At 41.0% G+C, this 13,622-nt stretch overlaps 1 protein-coding gene across 1 annotated transcript in view; it reads left to right on the forward strand.

The window, feature by feature from the left end:
- Positions 1–1,252: 1,252 nt before the first annotated feature.
- Positions 1,253–13,622, forward strand: part of lto1 (LTO1 maturation factor of ABCE1) — a 21,440-nt gene continuing 9,070 nt past the window's right edge. The window contains exons 1-2 of the mRNA XM_034876092.1: positions 1,253–1,263; positions 1,925–1,926. The gene's annotated coding sequence lies outside the window, so the exon portion shown is untranslated. The remainder of the gene's footprint in view (positions 1,264–1,924; positions 1,927–13,622) is intronic.

Here is a 13,622-nt window from a genome sequence, read left to right on the forward strand (position 1 = left end):
CAGTTCTGAAGGCAAAAGGGGGTCCAACCCGTTACTAGCATGGGGTACCTAATAAAGTGGCCGGTGAGTGTATGTCATAAAGTTTGATCTGGCTACACCACTGTTAAACAGAATTCTGGGATAGGGGGAAAAACACACATGGTGCCCTTTAAAAAAAAGATAGCGAAGATAGCGGAAGGGGAGGGACGTCTGGCCTGACATGTCAGGCTTTATCGCAGGTCTGTACACCAGACAATTATAATGTCCACCAAAATTTGTGTTCAATAAGCAGGTTATTTTAACACACTTAAACCTGTTAAAATTAGGCCGTAGCCATTCTTTTCCCATTGCCAGCAGACAATCTGACTGTTTTTATCATGTCACGTTTGACGTCACTAACGCTCCGGAAAACAGGCTACAGCTTTCCTATACAGTGCACAAATCTACATTCACTTAATATCTTCAATAATAATATAACACTTATAAATAATAGGCCGATTGCACACACACAAGCGCTCACATGCACACGCACACTCTGCTATTGTTCTCTAACAACACACTCTTACAACATGAAGACATTCATCTGTTATTTATTTCATATTTGAGCGCTGCTTGAGCAAAGATCGACAGGTTTTGTGGCCAAATGACAGAAGTTACTGACAGAGCCAAAGTGCTAAGAGTCAAAAGTAGACACATCTACCCAGTGTCCTGTTTCCATCTTTGCCGATCACCATGGCTACTTCAGAGTCATTTTTCCCGGTAGTGAATGCCGATTTTAACCTTTCCCACTGCAGACAGAAGCCAGATGGGAAAGTGGAATATGGCTGCTTTTGATTATGCTAACTTCTGCTTCCTTATGAAACATTGCTTTATTTTAACCTATCCAATACTACAATGAAGTGGGACCAGCTGCAGCTTTAAAAAATATTTATATATTTATACATTAGCACCTCATTCTTAAACTTTACTGTGGAAACATGACTACATTCTACCTATGTTACTTTGTTTCCCTTTGCTTAAGTTGAGTTTTGCAACATTTTCCGTTCTTACTTTGCTTGTCCGGGATCTCAAAAGGTTTTCTGCAATGCGCTCTTTCTGTATTTAAAAAAAATGGCAACAGTGCTAAGGTATTAAAGGAAGGTTTTTAATAATAATTGGTGTATCTAAATGTTCAATTCAATTCAAATTTATTTATAGGATCAAATCATAACAACAATTATCTCTAGACACTTGATAGAGTAGGCCTAGACCACACGCTAAAGTATGTCGTGGAGTTGATTAATGGTTTAATGAAGTCCCAATAATAATAATAATATCATTATGTGAATAGGATTTTAATGGTGGGTCCATGTGTTTATTTTGTTTTATGTTTATTGGAAACGAGTTGGAGAGACATTCCCAGATTAGTTCTGCCTGTGCGACTGCCTGCTATGTTATTGGGGAGCAGACAGCAGCTGACTGACTGCCTGTGTGACTGGCTGCCCCCTTATTGTCCTCCAGCAACCAGGGAGATCAGTGGACCAGGACCCAGCAACAAAAGGCTTGGAGCCAGCCCTCTGTGTGTTGGTGTGTTTGTAGCTGTCACGGCCCAGTGATATGAGTGTCTCTGGGCCCCGGTCGGGTCCCTGCACCACACAGGGACAGAAAGAGAAAAAGCTGTTACTTCAGAGGGCCCTTACAAAACCTGCATCACTTTAGAGCAAACAGACCCCAAAAGTCACAGTCCATATAGTCTTCAGAGAGAGTCAAATGGTCCCTGCTCAGCTTCTGCGTCAAATGATTTGAAATGCTTTCTTAAACTTTCCCCTCCCACCCCAACATCAGCCCTCTCTCCCATCCAGTCCTTTCTTTTCTTAACTCATGCATTCCTGTTTTCCAATTGTGTTGTCTTTGTGTCCCAGCGAGGCTTTGTTGGGGCCATGGTTGGCTGTTGAGGCCAGCAGAGCAGTTTCAAAGTGTTTATTGACGGGCAGTCTCTGCATGATGTTGGATCTTGTTGTCAGAGGTCACAACCTGTTGGTGTTCCGGTGTGGTCAAAGTAGGGCTCACATCTTGATCCATGGCGGCGGGTCACGCTAGGCCTTTGAAAGCAACAAGGCAAACAGATCTTTTGGACGTCGGCTCATCCATCAAGCACACCACAAGACTGTATCAGCCAAGCATGCAGCGCTGTCACTCAGGAGTAAGTAAGCTGTTGGCGGCAGGAAGCGAGGAGCTGCTGTAAATCAGTTGATCAGAGCAACCTGGGGGCTGCCCCTACCAGGAGTCTCCAGGTGGATCTTGGATCACAATATCACCCAGGTAGGAAATTGAAAGACAAATTTGATTCAATTAAATTACATTTTTATTTATAGTATCAAATCATAACAAGAGTTATCTTGAGACACTTTACAGATAAATTAGATGTAGACCACACTCTATAAGTCCCAACAATTCTAGTAATTCCCTCAAGAGTAAGCATAGTGTAACAGTGGCTAGGAAAAACTCCCTTTTAGGAAGAAACCTGGGCCAGACCCAGGCATCAGTGATCTTAAATAACAACATAATTTAAATTCTCTCTTTTTAAAATCTGGGCATGGCAACTTGGCCGCAGTAGCTCAGTTTGTGGGGTCTTGGCATTGTGCACTCGAGGGTTGGCGGTCTAAGTCCCCGGACGGACCAAAGTACATAGTATGGACTGGTAAATAGAAATGTGCCAGTTCACATCCTGGGCACTGCCAAGTTGGCTTTCAGGAGCCTTTGAGCAAGGCACCAAACCCTAACTGCTCAGGAGACCTTCATGGGCAGCCCCCCCACACTCTGACAACTTTCCATTAGTGCATGCGTGTAAATATAGAGAGCGGTCTAGACCAACTTTTATCTGTAAAGTGTCCTGAGATTACCTCTGTAATGATTTGACAAATAACAATTAATTGGAAGGGAATTGCCTTTGGGCCTTTGAGTTTTAATGTATTATTTATTCCCCTCAGGGATAAAGGACTACGGTCAGCAAACAACTGACCTAAGGTTCGAACAAATAGTCATAAAGTTTGACAAAGTTTAATAGCCATTCAACAACTGTGCCAAAGTGAGTTAGTGAAAAACTCTATCGTGACAAGCGTCCCTAACCTCAAAGCGTAACTCTCGCCAAAATGCAACCTAGGGTCATTTTGTGAATTTACTCGTGTCAATCTTTCGTTTATAAGCGTAATTAGGACAGAAGCGTCACTTATAAGATTTACCTTATCTTCGTTTTTTGGTAAAATGGCCTTTTGAATGGGAGAGCTAGGGGCTCTACTATGAAAGCATCAAAATCGCTATTTTTAAGTATATATAGGGGTTTTACCGGTCGCCGTCCATTTAATCAATATTGACCTTGTAGTTGAAAGAGGAGCATCATATGAGAATGCCATTTAAGCGAAAAACGATATTATGGTAAATCTTAAAAGTGGCTCTTCCGTTCTAATTATGCTTTTGAACAAAAGTTTTACTTGGATACTTTCACAAAAGGTTTATTTCTATCATATGTTCCAATGCGTACACACTTCTACATACAGACAAAAGTGTGGGAAAAGGAACATATCATTGAGTTTAAAGTGCACCACATCATTCCCGAGGCTCTGCGGCCTGGAGTCCTCCCCTCCTTTCTGCCTGTTGTTTGAGTGTCTACCAGCTCGTTACACCTGACTATCCTCATCAGCTCTCATTGTCATCTCATCAGGAGTTAGATCTAATGAGGTCCGCCGCAATCTGACCTCTGACCTCCCTACGCCCAATCAAGCTTTTCTTTTCTCCCTCCTCTTCTTTTAGCCTTTTGGTCAGACACGACACAAAAGTTAAAAAAAACAACACACGGTGACAGAATGCTAGAGGATAAAGAGGGTAAGAGCCAGATGGTGTGAGGTGGATACAACTTTCCTTCAAAGTAATCTTTTTTGACAACATTAATTGTATTAAATGTTAACAAAAATGTAACATTGCAGGTGCTGCTACTGCCAAAGTTTTGCTCAAAAGCACAACAACGAGAATTTATAAACCTAACTCAATTTCCGGGTTTCATAATGGAAGATGTAAACAAAAAACAAACATTTGAGAGTGAAAGATAGCTTCATATTTCTAGTAGGGTGATATTGAAGAAGTGGGGGAGGAGGTGGGCAGCAGGGGTCACACTAAGTGTGGAGGTGAAGATTAGGGGCCACAATGAGTTAAATGTTCCCTTGCCAGACCACGTAGAGGCCGAAGCATCCCCCCCGGTGTCCATAATTTGTCTAGAATAATTTAGTGTGTGTAGCGGGGCTCAGGCCGGCTCTCTTGTAGTTGGAGGTGAAGGGGCTCTCCACACAAAGTGGAGGACCCTCGCTGTCACACAGGAATTTGAAGAGACCTCCCATGAGCCCTCAGTGGTGAGACTCTGCCGCTCCATTTATTCATAACCCTCCGCTGCTACGGGAGGCTGACAACGTCAACATGTTTATGTCATTTGATTCCAAATGTATATTGACACGTTTTGGTGATATGGGGCACACATGGACAAATGGCTACCAAGACATTAACCAACACCGGCAGTGATTGCCCATTATGAGCACTTTTGCATATGATGTCATGCATAAAACGGTATAAACTGGAAGGAAATTAATTTAGATAAAATGAAAGAAATTTTAAATCTATTACTTTATTTTTTACAATACTGGTGTACAACTCTTATGACAAAATATTTGTAATTTAAAAGACAGGCACATGTGATTTCTTACCTTTTATAACTTTGTGTCCAAGAAGTCCAAAAGTCCAAAAATACACTTGTCTCAGAGGTGATGATGGAGGAGGAGGCTGCTATGTTGTAGGTGGCAAGACAACAAATAATCCTAAAATTAGACACACACAAGTGTTTTAGACTGCTGAATGTTCATAAAAACAGCTCGTTGCTCAGCCACTGAGTGTGAACTGAAATTATGCACTGCCATCTGGTGGCAGGACTGTTGAACACAGGAAGGATCGCTTCTTTGATTGACAGGTTTCCATGGATACTGGACACTCGGGCTCCAGTAATGTGATGAAAACTGTTTCAGGTAAGTAGCATGACATTTAGTCTCAGTTACAGGTATTTTGAATGACAGAAATCTTACATAAACTTAAACATTTCTTTATTTTCATGACTATAGATTATCACTGACAGCATCAAAACTATGAATGAACACATGTGGAATTAAATACTTAACAAAAAAGTGTGATATAACTGAAAACACGTCTTATATTCTAGTTTCTTCAAAGGACCGCCCCAGGAAAGGAAGACCGAGAGTCACCTCTGCTGCTGAGGATAAGTTCATCTGAGTCACTAGCCTCAGAAATCACAAGTTAACAGCAGCTCAGATTAGAGAGCTGATGAATACCACACAGAGTTCTAGCAGCAGAATCTTCTCTAGAACAACTGTTAAGAGGAGACTGTGCAAATCAGGCCTTCGTGAACAATAGCAAAAGTATTCTAGACAGTGGAACAACATGCAGCAAAGGGCCACAAGTTGAAATCAAATGAGTGGCTGTGATTGTGATAATTGGATGCATTTTCACTGCAATCACATTAGGAGTGTCCCTATGCTGACTGAGCAGCCATACTTCCTGGTGCACCTCCTGACCCGTCTGGCTGTATACGCTTGTATATTTATTATAACTCTCTATGTCTATGTAATTTATAAGCAGAACTTACTGTTGTTGTTTTTTTCAATTGCTTACTAACATCTGTCAATATTAAATTAAATTAAATTTTATTTATATAGCGCTAAATCACAACAATAGTTATCTCTTTGCACTTTTCATAAATTAGCAGGTTAGACCGTATACTGTGATGTTATTTACAGAAACCCAACATTTCCCACCAAGAGCAAGCACTAGGTGACAGAGGCAAGCAAAAACTTTCTAAAAGAGGCAGAAACCTCGAGCGGAACCATGGCTCAGGGTGGGCGGTCATCCGCCATCTGCCTCGATATTGAAGCCACTTTTAAAAACTTTTTATATTTTCTGCATTACTATCATACATCTTGGCCAACAGTTCATCTCACATCCAAAACTCACTCGCTCCGTGCTCCGCCGTCCGTCAGCACCCACCAGGATTTGTTGCGGAAAAAGCTGTGGCCATGAGTGACATCTGAAGTCTCAAGGACCCATGACATCTTGCAAATTCACGTAGAATAGAACCACAAAAACATCAACAATTTGTTTCCATCCAGAGGAAGAGAGAGGAAACAACGCTTTGCTGTGTTTTCAAGGTGTAGTGCAGAGAGATATGATGATGATTTTATTTTGAAAAGGATGGTTTATTTTGTTTCTGTGCTCGACTTCCTGTCTCGCACTATCTGCCATGTGCTGATTGCTGCTAAGCTCAGCATCCGGAAAAAATAGAAGCTCTGTGTATCTGCTTTGAAGGACTGGGGATTGCCGGAGCTGGGACGGAGTCGGGATGCAGCGGTTCCACAGTCAGTGGAAATACACACATTTACTTTAATGGAAACCTTATGACGCTGCCACCGTTCCACAACAGTGGAAATTGGGAGTACACCTCTCACTTTGACTACTGACGTGTATGAAACAAGAAAAAATCAGAAATGTGCTTTAAGGTATATCTTTTATGTTTTCTATATATATGCATATAGAAATTTACTTACTCCATACTACATTAAGCAATGTGAGAGTTTGGCCACATATTTGGCCACATCTTCTCATCAACATCACATCTTCTGTCTTCTCTTTCAGCTGAAATCAGCTGTTTGGAATAAATATTACTTTATTTTTATTATAAAAATTCTGCAAGATTTCTGTACATTTCAATATGGTTACAGCAGAAATGTGCCATCATTCTGTTTGGAATGTATTTCTACAGTAAGAGTTATGAAAGCTGTGTGTTTATACAAATGATACATTATGTTCTGCAGGTAGAGGAGTATGAATGAGAAAAAGAGATTTTTTAAAATCAAGGGAAAATGATTGACAGTTTGGTCCAAATAGAAGGCTGTTTCTCTGACTGTGTGAAGAGTTTTGACAATGTGACTTTAGTTTTGACCAATGCAGGTTAGCATTGGAAACAAACTGAAGTAACTTCTAAAGACATTTCTTGACAACTTCATCTTTTCATCTGAACAAACAGGGCAAATAACACAATCCTGTTTGTGTTTGTTGAGCCTATCAGAGCCCTGCCCTTCACCTGGGGCAGGCTATCGTATGGCATTATACATCCTATTTTTGTTGAGCATAACAGCATGAAACACATACTCTCCCTTCTGATGACATAAAAAGAGCGGATTCTTTTGAAGTTGTCCGTTTGCTTTGTCTATCACCTATCGGATAACCTAGGACCTCAGTGACATAGGCAGAGGTTACTCTAGTTCAATTTCAACCAGCCATGAAGGAAACATGAGAGAGTTACATTAAGGCTACCCATATTACAAAGATTGGGATTACATGCAATTAATGAAGCACAACATTCTTGAAAAAGGCCTTAGTGGAGTTCAGGGGCCTGTTTGTCTGTGTGGAGAATGCACACAGGCAAAGAAATAAAGTCCTATGTCTGTTGGCCGAGAGCTCTCTAACCCTAACCCTAGCCAACCCTACTTCACCTGCAATGCTATTTGTGATTTAAAATATGTCAAAAATCTGAGATTTTCTACCTAAACATGCAACAACTGATTCTTTTGACCCTTTGGGGAGTAGCGGGAACAAGCTGTGAACACAACGCTGACATATCAGCTTTTACAGATGCCCTGTAGAGTTTTCTTTCAAACAAAGTTTCTGTTTACATCCATTGTTACTCACCAAAAGTTGGTGTGTACCCTTGAGGTATAATAAATGTGTATGTGCATCCTTGTACACATGCATAAGACAAACAAAACAGGGAGTTACTAAAAAACTGCTCCATAACACCAGTCATAAAAACAAAATTATGACTGGTGTGTTAACTGCTTGCCAAATTAATCAAAGTACACAAGGCCAAATCGCCTCCTGAGTTACCCATTAGTTGCTGATGAGTCTATTGGTTTTTCACTCCATTGCATAAAATATGTTTTAAAGGGTTAGGGAAACCCAGACATATCCCCCGATGGTGTCTAGTCACTGGTGGTGAGGTTAAGGAGCACAAAGACCGGAACAAAGGAACCGACAGATCGGACAGCCGGAAGAAGACCTGTGTTCTAAGATAACTGGAGGAAGAAGGGGAGGGGGGGGGTTACACACTTGATAACTGACAGTCGCGTAGGAGTGAAAGATGCAAAGCAGGGATGTCCCGCTGTGATTGGCTTTTGAAAACATGGCCGATACTGATTGGTTTAACTGAAAGTAAAGCCTTGAAACAGGTGATCAGATTAGGACATAAATTATAAAGTTACTGAAGTCTCAATTAAAGACTTTACGCTCAGCTTCAGTGATTATCAGGCAAATAAAACGCAAATACAGATAATCTGCTAACTGCCAAAAAACTGACCAATATTCGGCCAGGGCCAATATCGGTCTATCCCTAAATACAACATAAAATACATTTACCTCCATCTGACTAGCTAACTTCACAAAGAACCCTAATTAACAGGCTCATCAGGTTTGTTCCATTATTCATCAAAGTGAAGGTTGACCAGAAGGTTTCCACATCAGATGTTACATAGTGGCACTAAGGGACAGTTTGTTATTTATTTAGGAGGCCAAATTACTCCTCCAGTATTCACATGAAACAAAGCAATAAAACATGGAGACAACTCAACAAAGCACTATGGGTAATAACAAATACAACACATGAACTGGTTGCTATGGACTCGTCACTAGGCTTCCTCAGTCATTGTATATTTTAACATAAAGGTATCACAGTTACTCTAGAATCTTTGATACTGCCCTCTAGAGGCATAGATGGAGTTCAACTTTCAAGCTATGGGGGGCAAAAAGAATTGTAGCAGCTGAGACCTGTCCTACCACTTGGGGGACACAGCACGAGCACATATGGACAGAACAAACATACTAAATAAACCTATGTGTTTATTTTTAAAGAAGATTTTAAATGACGTAACAATTTAACAATTCGCTCTTATGAAACCAATGGTGGCACAGCTGTCTTGGAACAATAGACAGTTAGTGGCACTTGAATTCAACTAAAATGTAACAGTGAACAATCAGTGTTGGACCTACAGTCTGTTGAGATGCCTCTCCAAACGCAGAAACGATGCACAATCCCACCATAAAACGTTAAGACACGTTAAGAAAAAAGATCCACATTTTACTATTATCTAATGACACAAAGAAAAAAGTAATTCACAGCAATCAGTAGATCCACAATAAGGGTCCCGGTGTACCCAGCACCGTCATATTCACCAGGCAGCTCCACACGTGTACGAGGCCTCACCACTTCACCATATAAAACAAAGTGGAATAAAACTTATAAAAGTCCAGATCTACACAAAATGGTCAATCAACTAGTAAGCTGACATCACATGTATATACATGGCATTAAGGAAACCTTTATTGCAACGTTGGCACGGCAAAATGTTCAGACTAGTGCAATAGTAATTGAGTATTTGCGCGTGAAGAGGAGAGACTGAGGGCTACATGGAAAATTATGTACCAAACAAGCCACTTTGAAATGTTGCTGCTTTCATGAATTCAAAAGTTGGTTGACAGCCCCCCCCAAACTAAAAAATGTTGGGTGACCCTCCCCTCAACAAAGAATAAAAAGACATGACCCTCCCCTATTTTTGTCCGTTGGTCAGAATAGAACGCAACAGTCCCTCACACCAAACTCATTTCTGCTGAATCAAATGCCAGCTGTGGTCTTTTCTTAGGTCATGTCCTGTATTGTACTGAGTCAGGGACATGGAGCAGCGTAATCAGTTATCTATTGGAGTCTGGCAAGCATGCACAGATGTGGTGCTAAAAGTGAAAGCCCTTTGAAAACAACATGTTGCTGTTGTAAGGTTTTTAGGTCATTAACATCACCAAGTCCTGCCAAACACTGTATGGTACCTTATGGTCTATAAAGCCAGATAGTGGACACTTGTGAGAGAACCTGAAGGTGTTAGTAGACTGAGATCAATCTAAGATCATCTTTTACTGACAGTTGAAGTTATCTCTTTTGTAGTTGTCTTTTTTTAATCCTCACAATGACCTTGTAGTAACTCCTTATCTTTTCTCTGCACTCAGTGCATACAAACAGTACAGTGTAGCTGCCATTTGCACAGCTTTGTTGTTCTGGATTCCAGCCATTGTCTATCAGCCCACACGGCACACAACCCATCAAACACACACAAACACACACACACACACACACACACACACACACACACACACATACACAAAGACACACACACACACACACACACACACATACAGAAACAAATAGAGATAGAGTGGAGTAGGCTAATAACTCATTAAAACGAAAGCTTTAATGTAGGAATAATTGCACAGTAAATTGTGTCTGTGCCGTGTATAGCATTGTGGATTAGTTATTATTTTATGTATATCAAATGTTCCAGTTGAGAAAAATACTTTTACTAGCTGTAGTTATGTTGCAATTGTTCAATATATATATATATATAGAGAGAGAGAGAGAGTGAGAGAGAGAGAGAGAGAGAGAAAGAGAGAGAGAGAGAGAGAGAGAGATATTATTTATAGTGCCAAATCATAACATTAGTTATCTCAACCAGAATCATGGCTGTAGCCGCAGTCTAAAGGTCAACTGGCAGCATTAGTGTCAGTTTTTTAGCAGTGAAAAGTACATCATACTGTATAAGTTACTTAATTCAGATTGTAATAATTCTATTCTAAAGGATGCCTACCACAAGGCTCCAGACCAGAGAGGGAGGGAGAGCATGCAGAGCATCACTCAAGGCTACATAATGAGTGTGGTGAGTGACCCTATATAAAAGGGCTATGTCAGTAAAAACCTGATAAAGAAAAAGATATATGCTGCTTCCAATAGTATTCTTAACTTAAAGGTACATTGTACTTTAGAACTCATTCAGAATTATAAAGTTTCCTTTGGCGACATCTCCATCTTTGAAGGCTGAACGGGTCTTTGTTCCAGATTGGAGCAATGGCCCCTCCAAATGCCTGTGCACTTCCCTGTTTGTAACTCTAAGTGTATTTTGAATTGTGTCATCTACTTAGTGACATCCAACATTTAAAAAGTCAATATTTTAATGTCTTTATAAATTGGGGTGAAATTGGGTCAATACACTATAAACTATCATTATTGTGAAAATGACCACAGGTGTTGTGTCTCCACCCACTGAAGGACCAGTGAGACTTTGTCTCAGAGTGTTTGCAGAACTAAATCATTGATCTGTGTTAATGTACCTTGTGATCCCATATCCCAACGCTGCAGCTGTGTTTTCACAGCTGTTAGTTAGAAAACAGGACTTTATGGGGGCTCAGCGACATAACACCTCCTCTTTCCTGGTACCATCGATATATACCGCTACTGGACTTAGAACTGTTAAGGACTATTTGTCTTCAAAGGCTACACCCTATCAACACGGCTCATGTTTGCTGCCAGCCCCTCCTCAGAGAAAACACCAGTCCACAGACAGGTTTGTTCAGCAGATTCTGATGCCGCTGCAGAAACCTCCATTCATCTCTCCACTTGTCTTGCAGCGCCCTCTACTGTTAGTATGACCGATTCAAAAGCGTTTCATCAAATTCTAAAGTACTATAAAGCAGGACTCTTCAACATTTTTAGGCCAAGGCCTCTTCAGCTGATAAAGAGATGGAGCAAGGATCCCTTACCATATATATTGTATAAAATTGAGTTGCAAATTAAACTTGGCCTACAATAACGTGTAAGGCTGCCTAAAGCCTTTACACATACCTTTTCATGGTGCATACAATACAATATTTATGTGGTTATACATCATGTTTTAAGTGAATCCTCATGGCTACGTTATGATATCTATTTATAGGCTAGTAAGCCTATCATGGGTGTTGTGTAAATTAAACCCAAGCATTGTGCTGCTGAGACTACTTTGTAGAGCTGAAATGAACAAAGAATAAACAAAGCATCCCTTTTTACAAAGACCTGCTTCCAAACATGTATTGTGTGTGCTGAATCATTTATTTCCAATTTCTATTAATTTTAAAGCCAATCACAATCAAAACTACACATAAGAAGAAGAACTAGAACTGCACGCAGTTTCAACGGGGTCCAAGCCTCCCCTCGCCAGTTGTCCCCGGCGACCCGGGGAGCGCACGAAAGCGGAACCCAAAGCGAACTACAGAAGCTTCGCTCGGTCATGAATTGCGCACACAATTACGTAGCAAAATTCTTCATACAATATGTTGTTGTGGCCATCTGGAGATGCTACACACCGGGTTTCGTGCAGATCTGTCTTCATTGTAGCGCCACCTGCTGGTCAACGTGTGTAATATTTGGTAGGTGGAAGTGGTTAATCTGAACGTTGGCCCATAGACCACGCCCACTTGAACCAATCAGTACCCCACTGTAAGGACCACCTCAAGAGTGGGCCTAGTTGGTAGCCATCAAATTTTGTATAATACGGATGAGCGGTTCATGAGATATAAACTTGTTGTATTTATAGCGCCCCCTAGTGGCCAATGTTCGTCAAATTTGTTTCAGAGCCTCAGAGGGTCATCGCAAGGAACATTCTAAAGTTTGGTTTTGATAGCATTTATTTTGGCCGAGATATGGTAAAGTCAATTTTTTTCAGAGTTAGCTACACAAATTTGGTTGCCCGTAATATGCGCAATTTTTATTCTATAAAAAATCTTTATGCAAACTTTTGTCAGGCCAGTCTGGAGATGCTATGTGCCGAGTTTCGTGCAGATCCATTGAACGGTCTAGGAGGAGTTCGAAAAAGTTGTTTTTTGATAAATTGCGATTTTTCACGCATAAAAGTCTAGGCGGAAGTGGGCGTGGCGTATATCACGAGTTCCAGTTAGATCCAGGGAACGCGTGGATGTAAGGTTTTTTAATATCGGATGTACGGTTTGGGAGTTATAGGGCAAAACGCGTTTTTTCTGGTATACCGCCACCTAGTGTCGGAAGTGGGGTAATTTTTTGCGCCTGAGGTCTTTGCGGACTTTCGGACCAGTCCTGCAAATGGCGCGTCGCCACCATGTACGGTTTAGGCTGCAGCACCAGTTTTATGCGGAGAAGAAAAAGAATGGATAATGGAAAATCCTAGCGAAAACAATAGGGTTCCACAGCCCTGCTGTGTGAACCGCGTATCGCCTTGCGATTATCGCGGTGCACGCATCCTCGGGCTTGGACCCCTAACAAATAGCATGGACGGCCACCTGCTGGGCCGTCGAACAACTTTCCAACAGCTGGAATGTTCTATGGACTGGTGCAGGTGAGCAACGTGACCCTAAGCAGTGGCACCATAGATATAATTTTTTTTTTAAATATCTATGAGTAGCACAGCCTAAAAGCTGTGGGTACGCAGGGGTGCAGCCGCTATGTTATGGCGCAAAAAACAGTGACAGTAACCTGTGGTATTGAAAATAAAATTTGGCATTGAAACAACAAATATTGGCATTGAAAACTGTTAACCTGAAGTATAAAACACAAACATCAGAAAGTAATAATCTCATAATCCTATGACATTATCTCACTTTGACATTTGTTTGCATCATGATAGGTTTTTCAATGTCAATGTAAATTTTTTCTTGATGTCCGTGTCTTTTCA

The sequence above is a fragment of the Etheostoma cragini genome, chromosome 1 (assembly GCF_013103735.1).
Source record: "Etheostoma cragini isolate CJK2018 chromosome 1, CSU_Ecrag_1.0, whole genome shotgun sequence".
In the NCBI taxonomy this organism is placed as follows: domain Eukaryota; kingdom Metazoa; phylum Chordata; class Actinopteri; order Perciformes; family Percidae; genus Etheostoma; species Etheostoma cragini.